Source organism: Lepus europaeus, chromosome 11 (genome assembly GCF_033115175.1).
Source record: "Lepus europaeus isolate LE1 chromosome 11, mLepTim1.pri, whole genome shotgun sequence".
Classification (NCBI taxonomy): Eukaryota; Metazoa; Chordata; class Mammalia; order Lagomorpha; family Leporidae; genus Lepus; species Lepus europaeus.
In genome coordinates, this window is record NC_084837.1 from 99,629,527 (window position 1) to 99,656,716 (window position 27,190).

Genomic DNA, 27,190 nt, shown 5'->3' on the forward strand with positions numbered 1-27,190 from the left:
GACAAACCGGTGTGGAATTTGTATGCAATGGACCGAGAAAATCACAGTAAAAATGGTTGTGGAGAAAAGCAAACTCTTTTCTTTAGGCAAGTCCATAAAATGTCATCTATACAAACAGAAATATCATGTTTGTTTGCCGAACTTCCTCTAGCTTTCTATCTAGAAAATACGAATGTGTGGAGCTGGTGTCCCCTTGATGAACCAATGAGTGTTTCAACGGTAGAAAATTAAATGTTCCCTGATAAAAAAACATTCAAAACAATAAAGTCCATCGATAATATCAAGAAAACACAAACACAGAGGCTTTCACAATATTTTGGATTGAGTTAGCCAAAACACAACCGGATAGTTCTTGTTTCATCCAGTCATATCCGGACAAACTGGTGTGGAATCCGTATGCAATGGACCGAGAAAATCACAGTAAAATGGTTTTGGAGAAAAGCAAAGTCTTTTCGTTAGGCAAGTGCATAAAATGTCATCTATACAAACAGAAATATCATGTTTCTTTGCCACAGTTCCTCTAGCTTTCTCCCTAGAAAATATGAATGTGTAGTGCTGGTGTCTCCATGTGGAACCAATTACCGATTCCAAGCACAAAATTAAATGTTCCCCGATAAAAAACATTCAAAACAATAAAGTCCGTGGATAATATCAGGAATACAAAAACACAGAGGCTGTAGCAATATCTGGGATTGAGTTAGCCAAAACACAACCGGATATTTCCGGTTTCATCCAGTCATATCTGGACAAACTGGTGTGGAATTCGTATGCAATGGACCGAGAGAATCACAGTAGAAATGGTTTTGGAGAAAAGCAAAGTCTTTTCGTTAGGCAAGTGCAATTAGTGTTTCTGAGGTGCAAAATTAAATGTTGCCTGATAAAAACATTCAAAACAATACAGTCCATCAATAATATCCAGAAAACACAAACACACAGGCTTTCACAATGTTTCGGATTGAGTTAGCCAAAACTCAACAGTATATTTCTGTTTCATCGAATCATATCCGGACAAACTGGTGTGGAATTCGTATGCAATGGATTGAGAAAACCACAGTAAAAATGATTTTGGAGAAGAGCAAAGTCTTTTCGTTAGGCAAGTGCATAAAATGTCATCAATACAAACAGAAATATCATGTTTATTTGTCACAGTTCCTCTAGCTTTCTCCCTAGAAATACGAATGTGTAGAGCTGGTGTCTCCATGTGGAACCAATTACTGTATCCAAGCTTAAAATAAAATGTTCTCCGATAAAAAACATTCAAAACAATAAAGTCCGTGGATAATATCCAGAAAACACACACACTGAGGCTGTATTAATAGCTGGGATTGAGTTAGCCAAAACAAATCCGGATACTTTTTCACTTTCATTAAGGTCATATCCGGACAAAGTGGTGTGTAATTTCTATGCAATGCACTGAGAAAATCACAGTAAAAATGGTTTTGGAGAAAAGCAAAGTCTTTTCGTTAGGCAAGTGCATGAAATGTCATCTATACAAACAGATATATCATGTTTGTTTGCCGCAGTCCCAGTAGCTTTCTCCCTAGAAAATACGAATATGTAGTGCTGGTGTCTCCATGTGGAACCAATTAGTGATTCCAAGCACAAAATTAAATGTTCCCTGATAAAAAACATTCAAAACAATAAAGTCTGTGGAAAATATCAGGAATACAAAAACACAGAGGCTGTAGCAATATCTGGCATTGAGTTAGCCAAAACACAACCGGATATTTCCGGTTTCATCCAGTCATATCTGGACAAACTGGTGTGGAATTTGTATGCAATGGACCGAGAAAATCACAGTAAAAATGGTTGTGGAGAAAAGCAAACTCTTTTCTTTAGGCAAGTCCATAAAATGTCATCTATACAAACAGAAATATCATGTTTGTTTGCCGAACTTCCTCTAGCTTTCTATCTAGAAAATACGAATGTGTGGAGCTGGTGTCCCCTTGATGAACCAATGAGTGTTTCAACGGTAGAAAATTAAATGTTCCCTGATAAAAAACATTCAAAACAATAAAGTCCATCGATAATATCAAGAAAACACAAACACAGAGGCTTTCACAATATTTTGAATTGAGTTAGCCAAAACACAACCGGATATTTCTTGTTTCATCCAGTCATATCCGGACAAACTGGTGTGGAATTCGTATGCAATGGACCGAGAAAATCACAGTAAAATGGTTTTGGAGAAAAGCAAAGTCTTTTCGTTAGGCAAGTGCATAAAATGTCATCTATACAAACAGAAATATCATGTTTGTTTGCCACAGTTCCTCTAGCTTTCTCCCTAGAAAATATGAATGTGTAGCGCTGGTGTCTCCATGTGGAACCAATTACCGATTCCAAGCACAAAATTAAATGTTCCCCGATAAAAAACATTCAAAACAATAAAGTCCGTGGATAATATCAGGAATACAAAAACACAGAGGCTGTAGCAATATCTGGGATTGAGTTAGCCAAAACACAACCGGATATTTCCGGTTTCATCCAGTCATATCTGGACAAACTGGTGTGGAATTCGTATGCAATGGACCGAGAGAATCACAGTAGAAATGGTTTTGGAGAAAAGCAAAGTCTTTTCGTTAGGCAAGTGCAATTAGTGTTTCTGAGGTGCAAAATTAAATGTTGCCTGATAAAAACATTCAAAACAATACAGTCCATCAATAATATCCAGAAAACACAAACACACAGGCTTTCACAATGTTTCGGATTGAGTTAGCCAAAACTCAACAGTATATTTCTGTTTCATCGAATCATATCCGGACAAACTGGTGTGGAATTCGTATGCAATGGATTGAGAAAACCACAGTAAAAATGATTTTGGAGAAGAGCAAAGTCTTTTCGTTAGGCAAGTGCATAAAATGTCATCAATACAAACAGAAATATCATGTTTATTTGTCACAGTTCCTCTAGCTTTCTCCCTAGAAATACGAATGTGTAGAGCTGGTGTCTCCATGTGGAACCAATTACTGTATCCAAGCTTAAAATAAAATGTTCTCCGATAAAAAACATTCAAAACAATAAAGTCCGTGGATAATATCCAGAAAACACACACACTGAGGCTGTATTAATAGCTGGGATTGAGTTAGCCAAAACAAATCCGGATACTTTTTCACTTTCATTAAGGTCATATCCGGACAAAGTGGTGTGTAATTTCTATGCAATGCACTGAGAAAATCACAGTAAAAATGGTTTTGGAGAAAAGCAAAGTCTTTTCGTTAGGCAAGTGCATGAAATGTCATCTATACAAACAGATATATCATGTTTGTTTGCCGCAGTCCCAGTAGCTTTCTCCCTAGAAAATACGAATGTGTAGCGCTGGTGTCTCCATGTGGAACCAATTAGTGATTCCAAGCACAAAATTAAATGTTCCCTGATAAAAAACATTCAAAACAATAAAGTCCGTGGAAAATATCAGGAATACAAAAACACAGAGGCTGTAGCAATATCTGGCATTGAGTTAGCCAAAACACAACCGGATATTTCCGGTTTCATCCAGTCATATCTGGACAAACTGGTGTGGAATTTGTATGCAATGGACCAAGAAAATCACAGTAAAAATGGTTGTGGAGAAAAGCAAACTCTTTTCTTTAGGCAAGTCCATAAAATGTCATCTATACAAACAGAAATATCATGTTTGTTTGCCGAACTTCCTCTAGCTTTCTATCTAGAAAATACGAATGTGTGGAGCTGGTGTCCCCTTGATGAACCAATGAGTGTTTCAACGGTAGAAAATTAAATGTTCCCTGATAAAAAAACATTCAAAACAATAAAGTCCATCGATAATATCAAGAAAACACAAACACAGAGGCTTTCACAATATTTTGGATTGAGTTAGCCAAAACACAACCGGATAGTTCTTGTTTCATCCAGTCATATCCGGACAAACTGGTGTGGAATCCGTATGCAATGGACCGAGAAAATCACAGTAAAATGGTTTTGGAGAAAAGCAAAGTCTTTTCGTTAGGCAAGTGCATAAAATGTCATCTATACAAACAGAAATATCATGTTTCTTTGCCACAGTTCCTCTAGCTTTCTCCCTAGAAAATACGAATGTGTAGCGCTGGTGTCTCCATGTGGAACCAATTACCGATTCCAAGCACAAAATTAAATGTTCCCCGATAAAAAACATTCAAAACAATAAAGTCCGTGGATAATATCAGGAATACAAAAACACAGAGGCTGTAGCAATATCTGGGATTGAGTTAGCCAAAACACAACCGGATATTTCCGGTTTCATCCAGTCATATCTGGACAAACTGGTGTGGAATTCGTATGCAATGGACCGAGAGAATCACAGTAGAAATGGTTTTGGAGAAAAGCAAAGTCTTTTCGTTAGGCAAGTGCAATTAGTGTTTCTGAGGTGCAAAATTAAATGTTGCCTGATAAAAACATTCAAAACAATACAGTCCATCAATAATATCCAGAAAACACAAACACACAGGCTTTCACAATGTTTCGGATTGAGTTAGCCAAAACTCAACAGTATATTTCTGTTTCATCGAATCATATCCGGACAAACTGGTGTGGAATTCGTATGCAATGGATTGAGAAAACCACAGTAAAAATGATTTTGGAGAAGAGCAAAGTCTTTTCGTTAGGCAAGTGCATAAAATGTCATCAATACAAACAGAAATATCATGTTTATTTGTCACAGTTCCTCTAGCTTTCTCCCTAGAAATACGAATGTGTAGAGCTGGTGTCTCCATGTGGAACCAATTACTGTATCCAAGCTTAAAATAAAATGTTCTCCGATAAAAAACATTCAAAACAATAAAGTCCGTGGATAATATCCAGAAAACACACACACTGAGGCTGTATTAATAGCTGGGATTGAGTTAGCCAAAACAAATCCGGATACTTTTTCACTTTCATTAAGGTCATATCCGGACAAAGTGGTGTGTAATTTCTATGCAATGCACTGAGAAAATCACAGTAAAAATGGTTTTGGAGAAAAGCAAAGTCTTTTCGTTAGGCAAGTGCATGAAATGTCATCTATACAAACAGATATATCATGTTTGTTTGCCGCAGTCCCAGTAGCTTTCTCCCTAGAAAATACGAATGTGTAGCGCTGGTGTCTCCATGTGGAACCAATTAGTGATTCCAAGCACAAAATTAAATGTTCCCTGATAAAAAACATTCAAAACAATAAAGTCCGTGGAAAATATCAGGAATACAAAAACACAGAGGCTGTAGCAATATCTGGCATTGAGTTAGCCAAAACACAACCGGATATTTCCGGTTTCATCCAGTCATATCTGGACAAACTGGTGTGGAATTTGTATGCAATGGACCAAGAAAATCACAGTAAAAATGGTTGTGGAGAAAAGCAAACTCTTTTCTTTAGGCAAGTCCATAAAATGTCATCTATACAAACAGAAATATCATGTTTGTTTGCCGAACTTCCTCTAGCTTTCTATCTAGAAAATACGAATGTGTGGAGCTGGTGTCCCCTTGATGAACCAATGAGTGTTTCAACGGTAGAAAATTAAATGTTCCCTGATAAAAAAACATTCAAAACAATAAAGTCCATCGATAATATCAAGAAAACACAAACACAGAGGCTTTCACAATATTTTGGATTGAGTTAGCCAAAACACAACCGGATAGTTCTTGTTTCATCCAGTCATATCCGGACAAACTGGTGTGGAATCCGTATGCAATGGACCGAGAAAATCACAGTAAAATGGTTTTGGAGAAAAGCAAAGTCTTTTCGTTAGGCAAGTGCATAAAATGTCATCTATACAAACAGAAATATCATGTTTCTTTGCCACAGTTCCTCTAGCTTTCTCCCTAGAAAATACGAATGTGTAGCGCTGGTGTCTCCATGTGGAACCAATTACCGATTCCAAGCACAAAATTAAATGTTCCCCGATAAAAAACATTCAAAACAATAAAGTCCGTGGATAATATCAGGAATACAAAAACACAGAGGCTGTAGCAATATCTGGGATTGAGTTAGCCAAAACACAACCGGATATTTCCGGTTTCATCCAGTCATATCTGGACAAACTGGTGTGGAATTCGTATGCAATGGACCGAGAGAATCACAGTAGAAATGGTTTTGGAGAAAAGCAAAGTCTTTTCGTTAGGCAAGTGCAATTAGTGTTTCTGAGGTGCAAAATTAAATGTTGCCTGATAAAAACATTCAAAACAATACAGTCCATCAATAATATCCAGAAAACACAAACACACAGGCTTTCACAATGTTTCGGATTGAGTTAGCCAAAACTCAACAGTATATTTCTGTTTCATCGAATCATATCCGGACAAACTGGTGTGGAATTCGTATGCAATGGATTGAGAAAACCACAGTAAAAATGATTTTGGAGAAGAGCAAAGTCTTTTCGTTAGGCAAGTGCATAAAATGTCATCAATACAAACAGAAATATCATGTTTATTTCTCACAGTTCCTCTAGCTTTCTCCCTAGAAATACGAATGTGTAGAGCTGGTGTCTCCATGTGGAACCAATTACTGTATCCAAGCTTAAAATAAAATGTTCTCCGATAAAAAACATTCAAAACAATAAAGTCCGTTGATAATATCCAGAAAACACACACACTGAGGCTGTATTAATAGCTGGGATTGAGTTAGCCAAAACAAATCCGGATACTTTTTCACTTTCATTAAGGTCATATCCGGACAAAGTGGTGTGTAATTTCTATGCAATGCACTGAGAAAATCACAGTAAAAATGGTTTTGGAGAAAAGCAAAGTCTTTTCGTTAGGCAAGTGCATGAAATGTCATCTATACAAACAGATATATCATGTTTGTTTGCCGCAGTCCCAGTAGCTTTCTCCCTAGAAAATACGAATGTGTAGCGCTGGTGTCTCCATGTGGAACCAATTAGTGATTCCAAGCACAAAATTAAATGTTCCCTGATAAAAAACATTCAAAACAATAAAGTCCGTGGAAAATATCAGGAATACAAAAACACAGAGGCTGTAGCAATATCTGGCATTGAGTTAGCCAAAACAGAACTGGATATTTCCGGTTTCATCCAGTCATATCTGGACAAACCGGTGTGGAATTTGTATGCAATGGACCGAGAAAATCACAGTAAAAATGGTTGTGGAGAAAAGCAAACTCTTTTCTTTAGGCAAGTCCATAAAATGTCATCTATACAAACAGAAATATCATGTTTGTTTGCCGAACTTCCTCTAGCTTTCTATCTAGAAAATACGAATGTGTGGAGCTGGTGTCCCCTTGATGAACCAATGAGTGTTTCAACGGTAGAAAATTAAATGTTCCCTGATAAAAAAACATTCAAAACAATAAAGTCCATCGATAATATCAAGAAAACACAAACACAGAGGCTTTCACAATATTTTGGATTGAGTTAGCCAAAACACAACCGGATAGTTCTTGTTTCATCCAGTCATATCCGGACAAACTGGTGTGGAATCCGTATGCAATGGACCGAGAAAATCACAGTAAAATGGTTTTGGAGAAAAGCAAAGTCTTTTCGTTAGGCAAGTGCATAAAATGTCATCTATACAAACAGAAATATCATGTTTGTTTGCCACAGTTCCTCTAGCTTTCTCCCTAGAAAATATGAATGTGTAGTGCTGGTGTCTCCATGTGGAACCAATTACCGATTCCAAGCACAAAATTAAATGTTCCCCGATAAAAAACATTCAAAACAATAAAGTCCGTGGATAATATCAGGAATACAAAAACACAGAGGCTGTAGCAATATCTGGGATTGAGTTAGCCAAAACACAACCGGATATTTCCGGTTTCATCCAGTCATATCTGGACAAACTGGTGTGGAATTCGTATGCAATGGACCGAGAGAATCACAGTAGAAATGGTTTTGGAGAAAAGCAAAGTCTTTTCGTTAGGCAAGTGCAATTAGTGTTTCTGAGGTGCAAAATTAAATGTTGCCTGATAAAAACATTCAAAACAATACAGTCCATCAATAATATCCAGAAAACACAAACACACAGGCTTTCACAATGTTTCGGATTGAGTTAGCCAAAACTCAACAGTATATTTCTGTTTCATCGAATCATATCCGGACAAACTGGTGTGGAATTCGTATGCAATGGATTGAGAAAACCACAGTAAAAATGATTTTGGAGAAGAGCAAAGTCTTTTCGTTAGGCAAGTGCATAAAATGTCATCAATACAAACAGAAATATCATGTTTATTTGTCACAGTTCCTCTAGCTTTCTCCCTAGAAATACGAATGTGTAGAGCTGGTGTCTCCATGTGGAACCAATTACTGTATCCAAGCTTAAAAAAAAAAATGTTCTCCGATAAAAAAACATTCAAAACAATAAAGTCCGTTGATAATATCCAGAAAACACACACACTGAGGCTGTATTAATAGCTGGGATTGAGTTAGCCAAAACAAATCCGGATACTTTTTCACTTTCATTAAGGTCATATCCGGACAAAGTGGTGTGTAATTTCTATGCAATGCACTGAGAAAATCACAGTAAAAATGGTTTTGGAGAAAAGCAAAGTCTTTTCGTTAGGCAAGTGCATGAAATGTCATCTATACAAACAGATATATCATGTTTGTTTGCCGCAGTCCCAGTAGCTTTCTCCCTAGAAAATACGAATGTGTAGCGCTGGTGTCTCCATGTGGAACCAATTAGTGATTCCAAGCACAAAATTAAATGTTCCCTGATAAAAAACATTCAAAACAATAAAGTCCGTGGATAATATCAGGAATACAAAAACACAGAGGCTGTAGCAATATCTGGCATTGAGTTAGCCAAAACACAACCGGATATTTCCGGTGTCATCCAGTCATATCTGGACAAACTGGTGTGGAATTTGTATGCAATGGACCGAGAAAATCACAGTAAAAATGGTTGTGGAGAAAAGCAAACTCTTTTCTTTAGGCAAGTCCATAAAATGTCATCTATACAAACAGAAATATCATGTTTGTTTGCCGAACTTCCTCTAGCTTTCTATCTAGAAAATACGAATGTGTGGAGCTGGTGTCCCCTTGATGAACCCATGAGTGTTTCAACGGTAGAAAATTAAATGTTCCCTGATAAAAAACATTCAAAACAATAAAGTCCATCGATAATATCAAGAAAACACAAACACAGAGGCTTTCACAATATTTTGGATTGAGTTAGCCAAAACACAACCGGATAGTTCTTGTTTCATCCAGTCATATCCGGACAAACTGGTGTGGAATTCGTATGCAATGGACCGAGAAAATCACAGTAAAATGGTTTTGGAGAAAAGCAAAGTCTTTTCGTTAGGCAAGTGCATAAAATGTCATCTATACAAACAGAAATATCATGTTTGTTTGCCACAGTTCCTCTAGCTTTCTCCCTAGAAAATACGAATGTGTAGTGCTGGTGTCTCCATGTGGAACCAATTACCGATTCCAAGCACAAAATTAAATGTTCCCCGATAAAAAACATTCAAAACAATAAAGTCCGTGGATAATATCAGGAATACAAAAACACAGAGGCTGTAGCAATATCTGGGATTGAGTTAGCCAAAACACAACCGGATATTTCCGGTTTCATCCAGTCATATCTGGACAAACTGGTGTGGAATTCGTATGCAATGGACCGAGAGAATCACAGTAGAAATGGTTTTGGAGAAAAGCAAAGTCTTTTCGTTAGGCAAGTGCAATTAGTGTTTCTGAGGTGCAAAATTAAATGTTGCCTGATAAAAACATTCAAAACAATACAGTCCATCAATAATATCCAGAAAACACAAACACACAGGCTTTCACAATGTTTCGGATTGAGTTAGCCAAAACTCAACAGTATATTTCTGTTTCATCGAATCATATCCGGACAAACTGGTGTGGAATTCGTATGCAATGGATTGAGAAAACCACAGTAAAAATGATTTTGGAGAAGAGCAAAGTCTTTTCGTTAGGCAAGTGCATAAAATGTCATCAATACAAACAGAAATATCATGTTTATTTCTCACAGTTCCTCTAGCTTTCTCCCTAGAAATACGAATGTGTAGAGCTGGTGTCTCCATGTGGAACCAATTACTGTATCCAAGCTTAAAATAAAATGTTCTCCGATAAAAAACATTCAAAACAATAAAGTCCGTGGATAATATCCAGAGAACACACACCCTGAGGCTGTATTAATAGCTGGGATTGAGTTAGCCAAAACAAATCCGGATACTTTTTCACTTTCATTAAGGTCATATCCGGACAAAGTGGTGTGTAATTTCTATGCAATGCACTGAGAAAATCACAGTAAAAATGGTTGTGGAGAAAAGCAAATTCTTTTCGTTAGGCAAGTGCATGAAATGTCATCTCTACAAACAGATATATCATGTTTGTTTGCTGCAGTCCCAGTAGCTTTCTCCCTAGAAAATACGAATGTGTAGCGCTGGTGTCTCCATGTGGAACCAATTAGTGATTCCAAGCACAAAATTAAATGTTCCCTGATAAAAACCATTCAAAACAATAAAATCCGTGGAAAATATCAGGAATACAAAAACACAGAGGCTGTAGCAATATCTGGCATTGAGTTAGCCAAAACACAACCGGATATTTCCGGTTTCATCCAGTCATATCTGGACAAACTGGTGTGGAATTTGTATGCAATGGACCGAGAAAATCACAGTAAAAATGGTTGTGGAGAAAAGCAAACTCTTTTCTTTAGGCAAGTCCATAAAATGTCATCTATACAAACAGAAATATCATGTTTGTTTGCCGAACTTCCTCTAGCTTTCTATCTAGAAAATACGAATGTGTGGAGCTGGTGTCCCCTTGATGAACCAATGAGTGTTTCAACGGTAGAAAATTAAATGTTCCCTGATAAAAAACATTCAAAACAATAAAGTCCATCGATAATATCAAGAAAACACAAACACAGAGGCTTTCACAATATTTTGGATTGAGTTAGCCAAAACACAACCGGATATTTCTTGTTTCATCCAGTCATATCCGGACAAACTGGTGTGGAATTCGTATGCAATGGACCAAGAAAATCACAGTAAAATGGTTTTGGAGAAAAGCAAAGTCTTTTCGTTAGGCAAGTGCATAAAATGTCATCTATACAAACAGAAATATCATGTTTGTTTGCCACAGTTCCTCTAGCTTTCTCCCTAGAAAATACGAATGTGTAGTGCTGGTGTCTCCATGTGGAACCAATTACCGATTCCAAGCACAAAATTAAATGTTCCCCGATAAAAAACATTCAAAACAATAAAGTCCGTGGATAATATCAGGAATACAAAAACACAGAGGCTGTAGCAATATCTGGGATTGAGTTAGCCAAAACACAACCGGATATTTCCGGTTTCATCCAGTCATATCTGGACAAACTGGTGTGGAATTCGTATGCAATGGACCGAGAGAATCACAGTAGAAATGGTTTTGGAGAAAAGCAAAGTCTTTTCGTTAGGCAAGTGCAATTAGTGTTTCTGAGGTGCAAAATTAAATGTTGCCTGATAAAAACATTCAAAACAATACAGTCCATCAATAATATCCAGAAAACACAAACACACAGGCTTTCACAATGTTTCGGATTGAGTTAGCCAAAACTCAACAGTATATTTCTGTTTCATCGAATCATATCCGGACAAACTGGTGTGGAATTCGTATGCAATGGATTGAGAAAACCACAGTAAAAATGATTTTGGAGAAGAGCAAAGTCTTTTCGTTAGGCAAGTGCATAAAATGTCATCAATACAAACAGAAATATCATGTTTATTTGTCACAGTTCCTCTAGCTTTCTCCCTAGAAATACGAATGTGTAGAGCTGGTGTCTCCATGTGGAACCAATTACTGTATCCAAGCTTAAAAAAAAAAATGTTCTCCGATAAAAAAACATTCAAAACAATAAAGTCCGTTGATAATATCCAGAAAACACACACACTGAGGCTGTATTAATAGCTGGGATTGAGTTAGCCAAAACAAATCCGGATACTTTTTCACTTTCATTAAGGTCATATCCGGACAAAGTGGTGTGTAATTTCTATGCAATGCACTGAGAAAATCACAGTAAAAATGGTTTTGGAGAAAAGCAAAGTCTTTTCGTTAGGCAAGTGCATGAAATGTCATCTATACAAACAGATATATCATGTTTGTTTGCCGCAGTCCCAGTAGCTTTCTCCCTAGAAAATACGAATGTGTAGCGCTGGTGTCTCCATGTGGAACCAATTAGTGATTCCAAGCACAAAATTAAATGTTCCCTGATAAAAAACATTCAAAACAATAAAGTCCGTGGATAATATCAGGAATACAAAAACACAGAGGCTGTAGCAATATCTGGCATTGAGTTAGCCAAAACACAACCGGATATTTCCGGTTTCATCCAGTCATATCTGGACAAACTGGTGTGGAATTTGTATGCAATGGACCGAGAAAATCACAGTAAAAATGGTTGTGGAGAAAAGCAAACTCTTTTCTTTAGGCAAGTCCATAAAATGTCATCTATACAAACAGAAATATCATGTTTGTTTGCCGAACTTCCTCTAGCTTTCTATCTAGAAAATACGAATGTGTGGAGCTGGTGTCCCCTTGATGAACCAATGAGTGTTTCAACGGTAGAAAATTAAATGTTCCCTGATAAAAAAAACATTCAAAACAATAAAGTCCATCGATAATATCAAGAAAACACAAACACAGAGGCTTTCACAATATTTTGGATTGAGTTAGCCAAAACACAACCGGATATTTCTTGTTTCATCCAGTCATATCCGGACAAACTGGTGTGGAATTCGTATGCAATGGACCGAGAAAATCACAGTAAAATGGTTTTGGAGAAAAACAAAGTCTTTTCGTTAGGCAAGTGCATAAAATGTCATCTATACAAACAGAAATATCATGTTTGTTTGCCACAGTTCCTCTAGCTTTCTCCCTAGAAAATACGAATGTGTAGTGCTGGTGTCTCCATGTGGAACCAATTACTGATTCCAAGCACAAAATTAAATGTTCCCCGATAAAAAACATTCAAAACAATAAAGTCCGTGGATAATATCAGGAATACAAAAACACAGAGGCTGTAGCAATATCTGGGATTGAGTTAGCCAAAACACAACCGGATATTTCCGGTTTCATCCAGTCATATCTGGACAAACTGGGGTGGAATTTGTATGCAATGGACCGAGAGAATCACAGTAGAAATGGTTTTGGAGAAAAGCAAAGTCTTTTCGTTAGGCAAGTGCAATTAGTGTTTCTGAGGTGCAAAATTAAATGTTGCCTGATAAAAACATTCAAAACAATACAGTCCATCAATAATATCCAGAAAACACAAACACACAGGCTTTCACAATATTTCGGATTGAGTTAGCCAAAACTCAACAGTATATTTCTGTTTCATCGAATCATATCCGGACAAACTGGTGTGGAATTCGTATGCAATGGATTGAGAAAACCACAGTAAAAATGATTTTGGAGAAGAGCAAAGTCTTTTCGTTAGGCAAGTGCATAAAATGTCATCAATACAAACAGAAATATCATGTTTATTTGTCACAGTTCCTCTAGCTTTCTCCCTAGAAATACGAATGTGTAGAGCTGGTGTCTCCATGTGGAACCAATTACTGTATCCAAGCTTAAAATAAAATGTTCTCCGATAAAAAACATTCAAAACAATAAAGTCCGTTGATAATATCCAGAAAACACACACACTGAGGCTGTATTAATAGCTGGGATTGAGTTAGCCAAAACAAATCCGGATACTTTTTCACTTTCATTAAGGTCATATCCGGACAAAGTGGTGTGTAATTTCTATGCAATGCACTGAGAAAATCACAGTAAAAATGGTTTTGGAGAAAAGCAAAGTCTTTTCGTTAGGCAAGTGCATGAAATGTCATCTATACAAACAGATATATCATGTTTGTTTGCCGCAGTCCCAGTAGCTTTCTCCCTAGAAAATACGAATGTGTAGCGCTGGTGTCTCCATGTGGAACCAATTAGTGATTCCAAGCACAAAATTAAATGTTCCCTGATAAAAAGCATTCAAAACAATAAAGTCCGTGGAAAATATCAGGAATACAAAAACACAGAGGCTGTAGCAATATCTGGCATTGAGTTAGCCAAAACACAACCGGATATTTCCGGTTTCATCCAGTCATATCTGGACAAACCGGTGTGGAATTTGTATGCAATGTACCGAGAAAATCACATTAAAAATTGTTGTGGAGAAAAGCAAACTCTTTTTCTTTAGGCAAGTCCATAAAATGTCATCTATACAACAGAAATATCATGTTTGTTTGCCGAACTTCCTCTAGCTTTCTATCTAGAAAATACGAATGTGTGGAGCTGGTGTCCCCTTGATGAACCCATGAGTGTTTCAACGGTAGAAAATTAAATGTTCCCTGATAAAAAACATTCAAAACAATAAAGTCCATCGATAATATCAAGAAAACACAAACACAGAGGCTTTCACAATATTTTGGATTGAGTTAGCCAAAACACAACCGGATATTTCTTGTTTCATCCAGTCATATCCGGACAAACTGGTGTGGAATCCGTATGCAATGGACCGAGAAAATCACAGTAAAATGGTTTTGGAGAAAAGCAAAGTCTTTTCGTTTGGCAAGTGCATAAAATGTCATCTATACAAACAGAAATATCATGTTTCTTTGCCACAGTTCCTCTAGCTTTCTCCCTAGAAAATACGAATGTGTAGTGCTGGTGTCTCCATGTGGAACCAATTACCGATTCCAAGCACAAAATTAAATGTTCCCCGATAAAAAACATTCAAAACAATAAAGTCCGTGGATAATATCAGGAATACAAAAACACAGAGGCTGTAGCAATATCTGGGATTGAGTTAGCCAAAACACAACCGGATATTTCCGGTTTCATCCAGTCATATCTGGACAAACTGGTGTGGAATTCGTATGCAATGGACCGAGAGAATCACAGTAGAAATGGTTTTGGAGAAAAGCAAAGTCTTTTCGTTAGGCAAGTGCAATTAGTGTTTCTGAGGTGCAAAATTAAATGTTGCCTGATAAAAACATTCAAAACAATACAGTCCATCAATAATATCCAGAAAACACAAACACACAGGCTTTCACAATGTTTCGGATTGAGTTAGCCAAAACTCAACAGTATATTTCTGTTTCATCGAATCATATCCGGACAAACTGGTGTGGAATTCGTATGCAATGGATTGAGAAAACCACAGTAAAAATGATTTTGGAGAAGAGCAAAGTCTTTTCGTTAGGCAAGTGCATAAAATGTCATCAATACAAACAGAAATATCATGTTTATTTGTCACAGTTCCTCTAGCTTTCTCCCTAGAAATACGAATGTGTAGAGCTGGTGTCTCCATGTGGAACCAATTACTGTATCCAAGCTTAAAAAAAAAAATGTTCTCCGATAAAAAAACATTCAAAACAATAAAGTCCGTTGATAATATCCAGAAAACACACACACTGAGGCTGTATTAATAGCTGGGATTGAGTTAGCCAAAACAAATCCGGATACTTTTTCACTTTCATTAAGGTCATATCCGGACAAAGTGGTGTGTAATTTCTATGCAATGCACTGAGAAAATCACAGTAAAAATGGTTTTGGAGAAAAGCAAATTCTTTTCGTTAGGCAAGTGCATGAAATGTCATCTATACAAACAGATATATCATGTTTGTTTGCCGCAGTCCCAGTAGCTTTCTCCCTAGAAAATACGAATGTGTAGCGCTGGTGTCTCCATGTGGAACCAATTAGTGATTCCAAGCACAAAATTAAATGTTCCCTGATAAAAACCATTCAAAACAATAAAGTCCGTGGAAAATATCAGGAATACAAAAACACAGAGGCTGTAGCAATATCTGGCATTGAGTTAGCCAAAACACAACCGGATATTTCCGGTTTCATCCAGTCATACCTGGACAAACCGGTGTGGAATTTGTATGCAATGGACCGAGAAAATCACAGTAAAAATGGTTGTGGAGAAAAGCAAACTCTTTTCTTTAGGCAAGTCCATAAAATGTCATCTATACAAACAGAAATATCATGTTTGTTTGCCGAACTTCCTCTAGCTTTCTATCTAGAAAATACGAATGTGTGGAGCTGGTGTCCCCTTGATGAACCAATGAGTGTTTCAACGGTAGAAAATTAAATGTTCCCTGATAAAAAAACATTCAAAACAATAAAGTCCATCGATAATATCAAGAAAACACAAACACAGAGGCTTTCACAATATTTTGGATTGAGTTAGCCAAAACACAACCGGACATTTCTTGTTTCATCCAGTCATATCCGGACAAACTGGTGTGGAATCCGTATGCAATGGACCGAGAAAATCACAGTAAAATGGTTTTGGAGAAAAGCAAAGTCTTTTCGTTAGGCAAGTGCATAAAATGTCATCTATACAAACAGAAATATTATGTTTCTTTGCCACAGTTCCTCTAGCTTTCTCCCTAGAAAATACGAATGTGTAGTGCTGGTGTCTCCATGTGGAAGCAATTACCGATTCCAAGCACAAAATTAAATGTTCCCCGATAAAAAACATTCAAAACAATAAAGTCCGTGGATAATATCAGGAATACAAAAACACAGAGACTGTAGCAATATCTGGGATTGAGTTAGCCAAAACACAACCGGATATTTCCGGTTTCATCCAGTCATATCTGGACAAACTGGTGTGGAGTTCGTATGCAATGGACCGAGAGAATCACAGTAGAAATGGTTTTGGAGAAAAGCAAAGTCTTTTCGTTAGGCAAGTGCAATTAGTGTTTCTGAGGTGCAAAATTAAATGTTGCCTGATAAAAACATTCAAAACAATACAGTCCATCAATAATATCCAGAAAACACAAACACACAGGCTTTCACAATGTTTCGGATTGAGTTAGCCAAAACTCAACAGTATATTTCTGTTTCATCGAATCATATCCGGACAAACTGGTGTGGAATTTGTATGCAATGGATTGAGAAAACCACAGTAAAAATGATTTTGGAGAAGAGCAAAGTCTTTTCGTTAGGCAAGTGCATAAAATGTCATCAATACAAACAGAAATATCATGTTTATTTGTCACAGTTCCTCTAGCTTTCTCCCTAGAAATACGAATGTGTAGCGCTGGTGTCTCCATGTGGAACCAATTACCGATTCCAAGCACAAAATTAAATGTTCCCTGATAAAAAACATTCAAAACAATAAAGTCCGTGGACAATATCAGGAATACAAAAACACAGAGGCTGTAGCTATATCTGGCATTGAGTTAGCCAAAACACAATCGGATATTTCCGGTTTCATCCAGTCATATCTGGACAAACTGGTGTGGAATTTGTATGCAATGGACCGAGAACATCACAGTAAAAATGGTTGTGGAGAAAAGCAAACTCTTTTCTTTAGGCAAGTCCATAAAATGTCATCTATACAAACAGAAATATCATGTTTGTTTGCCGAACTTCCTCTAGCTTTCTATCTAGAAAATACGAATGTGTGGAGCTGGTGTCCCCTTGATGAACCCATGAGTGTTTCAACGGTAGAAAATTAAATTTTCCCTGATAAAAAACATTCAAAACAATAAAGTCCATCGATAATATCAAGAAAACACAAACACAGAGGCTTTCACAATATTTCGGATTGAGTTAGCCAAAACACAACCGGATATTTCTTGTTTCATCCAGTCATATCCGGACAAACTGGTGTGGAATCCGTATGCAATGGACCGAGAAAATCACATTAAAATGGTTTTGGAGAAAAGCAAAGTCTTTTCGTTAGGCAAGTGCATAAAATGTCATCTATACAAACAGAAATATCATGTTTGTTTGCCACAGTTCCTCTAGCTTTCTCCCTAGAAAATACGAATGTGTAGTGCTGGTGTCTCCATGTGGAACCAATTACCGATTCCAAGCACAAAATTAAATGTTCCCCGTTAAAAATATTCAAAACAATAAAGTCCGTGGATAATATCAGGAATACAAAAACACAGAGGCTGTAGCAATATCTGGGATTGAGTTAGCCAAAACACAACCGGATATTTCCGGTTTCATCCAGTCATATCTGGACAAACTGGTGTGGAATTCGTATGCAATGGACCGAGAGAATCACAGTAGAAATGGTTTTGGAGAAAAGCAAAGTCTTTTCGTTAGGCAAGTGCAATTAGTGTTTCTGAGGTGCAAAATTAAATGTTGCCTGATAAAAACATTCAAAACAATACAGTCCATCAATAATATCCAGAAAACACAAACACACAGGCTTTCACAATGTTTCGGATTGAGTTAGCCAAAACTCAACAGTATATTTCTGTTTCATCGAATCATATCCGGACAAACTGGTGTGGAATTCGTATGCAATGGATTGAGAAAACCACAGTAAAAATGATTTTGGAGAAGAGCAAAGTCTTTTCGTTAGGCAAGTGCATAAAATGTCATCAATACAAACAGAAATATCATGTTTGTTTGCCACAGTTCCTCTAGCTTTCTCCCTAGAAATACGAATGTGTAGAGCTGGTGTCTCCATGTGGAACCAATTACTGTATCCAAGCTTAAAATAAAATGTTCTCCGATAAAAAACATTCAAAACAATAAAGTCCGTTGATAATATCCAGAAAACACACACACTGAGGCTGTATTAATAGCTGGGATTGAGTTAGCCAAAACAAATCCGGATACTTTTTCACTTTCATTAAGGTCATATCCGGACAAAGTGGTGTGTAATTTCTATGCAATGCACTGAGAAAATCACAGTAAAAATGGTTTTGGAGAAAAGCAAATTCTTTTCGTTAGGCAAGTGCATGAAATGTCATCTATACAAACAGATATATCACGTTTGTTTGCCGCAGTCCCAGTAGCTTTCTCCCTAGAAAATACGAATGTGTAGCGCTGGTGTCTCCATGTGGAACCAATTAGTGATTCCAAGCACAAAGTTAAATGTTCCCTGATAAAAAACATTCAAAACACTTCACTTCATTGTTGCTTATAGTGATAAGCAACAATGAACTGATCAGCTCCTGTCCTGACTTTAGATGTACAATGTAATACTCTATCCTTTTTAGTATTTGTGGTTGTTGTTGTTCTAGTACTATTGGTTGAACTCAGTAATTAACACACAATTATTCTCAGGTGTTTAAATTTTAACTGAAAAGTGATCCCTGTTAAATCTAAGAGTGGAAAAAGAGAGGGAGGAAATGAACAATTAGGAACATGCTCAATCGGACTGGCCGTAAATGGTGGAGTCAGAAATGTGCAGGGGATTCCAACACAATTCCATCAAGATGGCATGTACCAATGCCATCGCACTAGTCCAAGTAATCAATTTCAGCTCACAATTGATAGCTCTGATAGGTCTAAGAGTCAAAGAGATCACACAAACAAGACAAGTATCTCCTAATACTAACTGATAGAATCAAAAAGGGAGAGAAAGATCCAACATGGGAAGTGGGATACACAGCAGACTCATAGGATGGCAGATGTCCTAGACAGCACTCCGGCCTCAGAATCAGCCCTCAAGGCATTCAGATCTGGCTGAAGAGCCCATGAGAGTATAGCAGGCATGGAAAGCCAAGATATCATGGGAAAAAAAAGGACCTAAATGAATGATCTCTGTGAGTGAGATCCCAGTGGAAAGAACGGGGCCTTCAAAGAAGGAGGTACCCTTCTCCGAAGGGAGGAGAGAACCTCCACTTTGACTATGACCCTATCGGAACAATATCAAAGTCAGTGAACTCTAAAGGCTTCCATAGCCCTGGCAACTCATGACTAGAGCCCAGGGAGATTACTGACGCCATGAACAGGAGTGTCAAATTGTTAAGTCAGCAACAGGAGTCACTGTGTACTTACACCCCATGCGGGATCTGTCCCTAATGTGTCGTCTAAAGCCAAGTGATGCTAGGACTGGTACTGAAACAGTATTTTTATACTTTGCGTTTCTGTGTGGGCGCAGACTGATGAGGTCTTTGCTAATTATATACTGAAGTGATCTTCTGTATATAAAGAGAATTGGAAATGAAAAAAAAAAAACAACCTGGTGTTAAAATGGAAATGGCATAGAAAATTAATTATTTTGAAAAAAAAATTATGTAGGATCTCTGTCTTTAATGTGCTGTACATTGCTATTTAATGCTATAATTAGTAATCCAATGGTAGTTTTTTCACTTGATGTTGCTATATGGGCAAAATGTTGAAATCTTCACCTAGTATATACTAAACTGATCTTCTGTATACAAAGAGAATTGAAAATGAATCTTTACATGAATGGAAGGGGAGAGGGAGCGGGAGGGGGGAGGGTTGCGGGCGGGAGGGAAGTTATGGGAGGGGGGAAACCATTGTAACCCATAAGCTATACTTTGGAAATTTATATTCATTAAATAAAAGTTTAATAAAAAAAAAACATTCAAAACAATAAAGTCCGTGGAAAATATCAGGAATACAAAAACACAGAGGCTGTAGCAATATCTGGCATTGAGTTAGCCAAAACACAACCGGATATTTCCGGTTTCATCCAGTCATATCTGGACAAACTGGTGTGGAATTTGTATGCAATGGACCGAGAAAATCACAGTAAAAATGGTTGTGGAGAAAAGCAAACTCTTCTTTAGGCAAGTCCATAAAATGTCATCTATACAAACAGAAATATCATGTTTGTTTGCCGAACTTCCTCTAGCTTTCTATCTAGAAAATACGAATGTGTGGAGCTGGTGTCCCCTTGATGAACCAATGAGTGTTTCAACGGTAGAAAATTAAATGTTCCCTGATAAAAAACATTCAAAACAATAAAGTCCATCGATAATATCAAGAAAACACAAACACAGAGGCTTTCACAATATTTCGGATTGAGTTAGCCAAAACACAACCGGATATTTCTTGTTTCATCCAGTCATATACGGCCAAACTGGTGTGGAATTCGTATGCAATGGACCGAGAAAATCACAGTAAAATGGTTTTGGAGAAAAGCAAAGTCTTTTCGTTAGGCAAGTGCATAAAATGTCATCTATACAAACAGAAATATCATGTTTGTTTGCCACAGTTCCTCTAGCTTTCTCCCTAGAAAATACGAATGTGTAGTGCTGGTGTCTCCATGTGGAACCAATTACCGATTCCAAGCACAAAATTAAATGTTCCCCGATAAAAAAACATTCAAAACAATAAAGTCCGTGGATAATATCAGGAATACAAAAACACAGAGGCTGTAGCAATATCTGGGATTGAGTTAGCCAAAACACAACCGGATATTTCCGGTTTCATCCAGTCATATCTGGACAAACTGGTGTGGAATTCGTATGCAATGGACCGAGAGAATCACAGTAGAAATGGTTTTGGAGAAAAGCAAAGTCTTTTCGTTAGGCAAGTGCAATTAGTGTTTCTGAGGTGCAAAATTAAATGTTGCCTGATAAAAACATTCAAAACAATACAGTCCATCAATAATATCCAGAAAACACAAACACACAGGCTTTCACAATGTTTCGGATTGAGTTAGCCAAAACTCAACAGTATATTTCTGTTTCATCGAATCATATCCGGACAAACTGGTGTGGAATTCGTATGCAATGGATTGAGAAAACCACAGTAAAAATGATTTTGGAGAAGAGCAAAGTCTTTTCGTTAGGCAAGTGCATAAAATGTCATCAATACAAACAGAAATATCATGTTTATTTCTCACAGTTCCTCTAGCTTTCTCCCTAGAAATACGAATGTGTAGAGCTGGTGTCTCCATGTGGAACCAATTACTGTATCCAAGCTTAAAATAAAATGTTCTCCGATAAAAAACATTCAAAACAATAAAGTCCGTGGATAATATCCAGAAAACACACACACTGAGTCTGTATTAATAGCTGGGATTGAGTTAGCCAAAACAAATCCAGATACTTTTTCACTTTCATTAAGGTCATAGCCGGACAAAGTGGTGTGTAATTTCTATGCAATGCACTGAGAAAATCACAGTAAAAATGGTTTTGGAGAAAAGCAAAGTCTTTTCGTTAGGCAAGTGCATGAAATGTCATCTATACAAACAGATATATCATGTTTGTTTGCCGCAGTCCCAGTAGCTTTCTCCCTAGAAAATACGAATGTGTAGCGCTGGTGTCTCCATGTGGAACCAATTAGTGATTCCAAGCACAAAATTAAATGTTCCCTGATAAAAACCAGTCAAAACAATAAAGTCCGTGGAAAATATCAGGAATACAAAAACACAGAGGCTGTAGCAATATCTGGCATTGAGTTAGCCAAAACACAACCGGATATTTCCGGTTTCATCCAGTCATATCTGGACAAACCGGTGTGGAATTTGTATGCAATGGACCGAGAAAATCACAGTAAAAATGGTTGTGGAGAAAAGCAAACTCTTTTCTTTAGGCAAGTCCATAAAATGTCATCTATACAAACAGAAATATCATGTTTGTTTGCCGAACTTCCTCTAGCTTTCTATCTAGAAAATACGAATGTGTGGAGCTGGTGTCCCCTTGATGAACCAATGAGTGTTTCAACGGTAGAAAATTAAATGTTCCCTGATAAAAAACATTCAAAACAATAAAGTCCATCGATAATATCAAGAAAACACAAACACAGAGGCTATCACAATATTTCGGATTGAGTTAGCCAAAACACAACCGGATATTTCTTGTTTCATCCAGTCATATCCGGACAAACTGGTGTGGAATCCGTATGCAATGGACCGAGAAAATCACAGTAAAATGGTTTTGGAGAAAAGCAAAGTCTTTTCGTTAGGCAAGTGCATAAAATGTCATCTGTACAAACAGAAATATCATGTTTCTTTGCCACAGTTCCTCTAGCTTTCTCCCTAGAAAATACGAATGTGTAGTGCTGGTGTCTCCATGTGGAACCAATTACCGATTCCAAGCACAAAATTAAATGTTCCCCGATAAAAAACATTCAAAACAATAAAGTCCGTGGATAATATCAGGAATACAAAAACACAGAGGCTGTAGCAATATCTGGGATTGAGTTAGCCAAAACACAACCGGATATTTCCGGTTTCATCCAGTCATATCTGGACAAACTGGTGTGGAATTCGTATGCAATGGACCGAGAGAATCACAGTAGAAATGGTTTTGGAGAAAAGCAACGTCTTTTCGTTAGGCAAGTGCAATTAGTGTTTCTGAGGTGCAAAATTAAATGTTGCCTGATAAAAACATTCAAAACAATACAGTCCATCAATAATATCCAGAAAACACAAACACACAGGCTTTCACAATGTTTCGGATTGAGTTAGCCAAAACTCAACAGTATATTTCTGATTCATCGAATCATATCCGGACAAACTGGTGTGGAATTCGTATGCAATGGATTGAGAAAACCACAGTAAAAATGATTTTGGAGAAGAGCAAAGTCTTTTTGTTAGGCAAGTGCATAAAATGTCATCAATACAAACAGAAATATCATGTTTATTTCTCACAGTTCCTCTAGCTTTCTCCCTAGAAATACGAATGTGTAGAGCTGGTGTCTCCATGTGGAACCAATTACTGTATCCAAGCTTAAAATAAAATGTTCTCCGATAAAAAACATTCAAAACAATAAAGTCCGTGGATAATATCCAGAAAACACACACACTGAGGCTGTATTAATAGCTGGGATTGAGTTAGCCAAAACAAATCCGGATACTTTTTCACTTTCATTAAGGTCATATCCGGACAAAGTGGTGTGTAATTTCTATGCAATGCACTGAGAAAATCACAGTAAAATGGTTTTGGAGAAAAGCAAAGTCTTTTCGTTAGGCAAGTGCATGAAATGTCATCTATACAAACAGATATATCATGTTTGTTTGCCGCAGTCCCAGTAGCTTTCTCCCTAGAAAATACGAATGTGTAGCGCTGGTGTCTCCATGTGGAACCAATTAGTGATTCCAAGCACAAAATTAAATGTTCCCTGATAAAAACCATTCAAAACAATAAAGTCCGTGGAAAATATCAGGAATACAAAAACACAGAGGCTGTAGCAATATCTGGCATTGAGTTAGCCAAAACACAACCGGATATTTCCGGTTTCATCCAGTCATATCTGGACAAACCGGTGTGGAATTTGTATGCAATGGACCGAGAAAATCACAGTAAAAATGGTTGTGGAGAAAAGCAAACTCTTTTCTTTAGGCAAGTCCATAAAATGTCATCTATACAAACAGAAATATCATGTTTGTTTGCCGAACTTCCTCTAGCTTTCTATCTAGAAAATACGAATGTGTGGAGCTGGTGTCCCCTTGATGAACCAATGAGTGTTTCAACGGTAGAAAATTAAATGTTCCCTGATAAAAAAAATTCAAAACAATAAAGTCCATCAATAATATCAAGAAAACACAAACACAGAGGCTATCACAATATTTCAGATTGAGTTAGCCAAAACACAACCGGATATTTCTTGTTTCATCCAGTCATATCCGGACAAACTGGTGTGGAATCCGTATGCAATGGACCGAGAAAATCACAGTAAAATGGTTTTGGAGAAAAGCAAAGTCTTTTCGTTAGGCAAGTGCATAAAATGTCATCTATACAAACAGAAATATCATGTTTGTTTGCCACAGTTCCTCTAGCTTTCTCCCTAGAAAATACGAATGTGTAGTGCTGGTGTCTCCATGTGGAACCAATTACCGATTCCAAGCACAAAATTAAATGTTCCCCGATAAAAAACATTCAAAACAATAAAGTCCGTGGATAATATCAGGAATACAAAAACACAGAGGCTGTAGCAATATCTGGGATTGAGTTAGCCAAAACACAACCGGATATTTCCGGTTTCATCCAGTCATATCTGGACAAACTGGTGTGGAATTCGTATGCAATGGACCGAGAGAATCACAGTAGAAATGGTTTTGGAGAAAAGCAACGTCTTTTCGTTAGGCAAGTGCAATTAGTGTTTCTGAGGTGCAAAATTAAATGTTGCCTGATAAAAACATTCAAAACAATACAGTCCATCAATAATATCCAGAAAACACAAACACACAGGCTTTCACAATGTTTCGGATTGAGTTAGCCAAAACTCAACAGTATATTTCTGTTTCATCGAATCATATCCGGACAAACTGGTGTGGAATTCGTATGCAATGGATTGAGAAAACCACAGTAAAAATGATTTTGGAGAAGAGCAAAGTCTTTTCGTTAGGCAAGTGCATAAAATGTCATCAATACAAACAGAAATATCATGTTTATTTCTCACAGTTCCTCTAGCTTTCTCCCTAGAAATACGAATGTGTAGAGCTGGTGTCTCCATGTGGAACCAATTACTGTATCCAAGCTTAAAATAAAATGTTCTCCGATAAAAAACATTCAAAACAATAAAGTCCGTGGATAATATCCAGAAAACACACACACTGAGTCTGTATTAATAGCTGGGATTGAGTTAGCCAAAACAAATCCAGATACTTTTTCACTTTCATTAAGGTCATAGCCGGACAAAGTGGTGTGTAATTTCTATGCAATGCACTGAGAAAATCACAGTAAAAATGGTTTTGGAGAAAAGCAAAGTCTTTTCGTTAGGCAAGTGCATGAAATGTCATCTATACAAACAGATATATCATGTTTGTTTGCCGCAGTCCCAGTAGCTTTCTCCCTAGAAAATACGAATGTGTAGCGCTGGTGTCTCCATGTGGAACCAATTAGTGATTCCAAGCACAAAATTAAATGTTCCCTGATAAAAACCAGTCAAAACAATAAAGTCCGTGGAAAATATCAGGAATACAAAAACACAGAGGCTGTAGCAATATCTGGCATTGAGTTAGCCAAAACACAACCGGATATTTCCGGTTTCATCCAGTCATATCTGGACAAACCGGTGTGGAATTTGTATGCAATGGACCGAGAAAATCACAGTAAAAATGGTTGTGGAGAAAAGCAAACTCTTTTCTTTAGGCAAGTCCATAAAATGTCATCTATACAAACAGAAATATCATGTTTGTTTGCCGAACTTCCTCTAGCTTTCTATCTAGAAAATACGAATGTGTGGAGCTGGTGTCCCCTTGATGAACCAATGAGTGTTTCAACGGTAGAAAATTAAATGTTCCCTGATAAAAAACATTCAAAACAATAAAGTCCATCGATAATATCAAGAAAACACAAACACAGAGGCTATCACAATATTTCGGATTGAGTTAGCCAAAACACAACCGGATATTTCTTGTTTCATCCAGTCATATCCGGACAAACTGGTGTGGAATCCGTATGCAATGGACCGAGAAAATCACAGTAAAATGGTTTTGGAGAAAAGCAAAGTCTTTTCGTTAGGCAAGTGCATAAAATGTCATCTGTACAAACAGAAATATCATGTTTCTTTGCCACAGTTCCTCTAGCTTTCTCCCTAGAAAATACGAATGTGTAGTGCTGGTGTCTCCATGTGGAACCAATTACCGATTCCAAGCACAAAATTAAATGTTCCCCGATAAAAAACATTCAAAACAATAAAGTCCGTGGATAATATCAGGAATACAAAAACACAGAGGCTGTAGCAATATCTGGGATTGAGTTAGCCAAAACACAACCGGATATTTCCGGTTTCATCCAGTCATATCTGGACAAACTGGTGTGGAATTCGTATGCAATGGACCGAGAGAATCACAGTAGAAATGGTTTTGGAGAAAAGCAACGTCTTTTCGTTAGGCAAGTGCAATTAGTGTTTCTGAGGTGCAAAATTAAATGTTGCCTGATAAAAACATTCAAAACAATACAGTCCATCAATAATATCCAGAAAACACAAACACACAGGCTTTCACAATGTTTCGGATTGAGTTAGCCAAAACTCAACAGTATATTTCTGATTCATCGAATCATATCCGGACAAACTGGTGTGGAATTCGTATGCAATGGATTGAGAAAACCACAGTAAAAATGATTTTGGAGAAGAGCAAAGTCTTTTTGTTAGGCAAGTGCATAAAATGTCATCAATACAAACAGAAATATCATGTTTATTTGTCACAGTTCCTCTAGCTTTCTCCCTAGAAATACGAATGTGTAGAGCTGGTGTCTCCATGTGGAACCAATTACTGTATCCAAGCTTAAAATAAAATGTTCTCCGATAAAAAACATTCAAAACAATAAAGTCCGTGGATAATATCCAGAAAACACACACACTGAGGCTGTATTAATAGCTGGGATTGAGTTAGCCAAAACAAATCCGGATACTTTTTCACTTTCATTAAGGTCATATCCGGACAAAGTGGTGTGTAATTTCTATGCAATGCACTGAGAAAATCACAGTAAAATGGTTTTGGAGAAAAGCAAAGTCTTTTCGTTAGGCAAGTGCATGAAATGTCATCTATACAAACAGATATATCATGTTTGTTTGCCGCAGTCCCAGTAGCTTTCTCCCTAGAAAATACGAATGTGTAGCGCTGGTGTCTCCATGTGGAACCA